The 352-nt window shown below is 64.2% G+C and overlaps 1 protein-coding gene across 2 annotated transcripts in view; it reads right to left on the bottom strand.

Moving 5' to 3' along the window:
* The window catches only part of LOC120584723 (mas-related G-protein coupled receptor member F), an 8546-nt gene that overhangs the window by 3748 nt on the left and 4446 nt on the right, over positions 1 to 352 (bottom strand). The gene's annotated exons all lie outside the window — the stretch shown is intronic.

The raw sequence follows: 352 nt of genomic DNA, 5'->3' as shown, positions 1-352 counted from the left end.
CCCCTCCCCTGCTCTGCCTTTTCTCCAGATTTGTGGAGTCCCCCACCCCTCGGTGCCATCTCTGCTCCCCACTGCTGCCACTCCGGTGGTCGCCATCAGAGGAGGGAAATGCCAGGCTGGGTTCAGGGCCCAGGCAGGTGTCCACCTCTGGCCTGGCATCCAGGCTCACCCCAGCCAGCCTCCCAACCTGGCGGGGGCCTCGGTTTCCTCAGATGGCGAAGAGGCCACACGAGGTGGGCTCGGAGATCCTTCCGGCTTGTGTATGTGTTGCCCGAATTCGGAAGGAAATTCCCAAGTTCAAGGGCCTCCGGGAAGTAGGGGTCCAGGGCGGGGCGGGGCCTGAAGGTTAACG

The sequence above is a fragment of the Pteropus medius genome, unplaced genomic scaffold (genome assembly GCF_902729225.1).
Source record: "Pteropus medius unplaced genomic scaffold, Ma_sr-lr_union100, whole genome shotgun sequence".
Classification (NCBI taxonomy): Eukaryota; Metazoa; Chordata; class Mammalia; order Chiroptera; family Pteropodidae; genus Pteropus; species Pteropus medius.
Note: the sequence above shows the minus strand (reverse complement) of the source record. Positions and strands in the feature narration are given on the sequence as shown.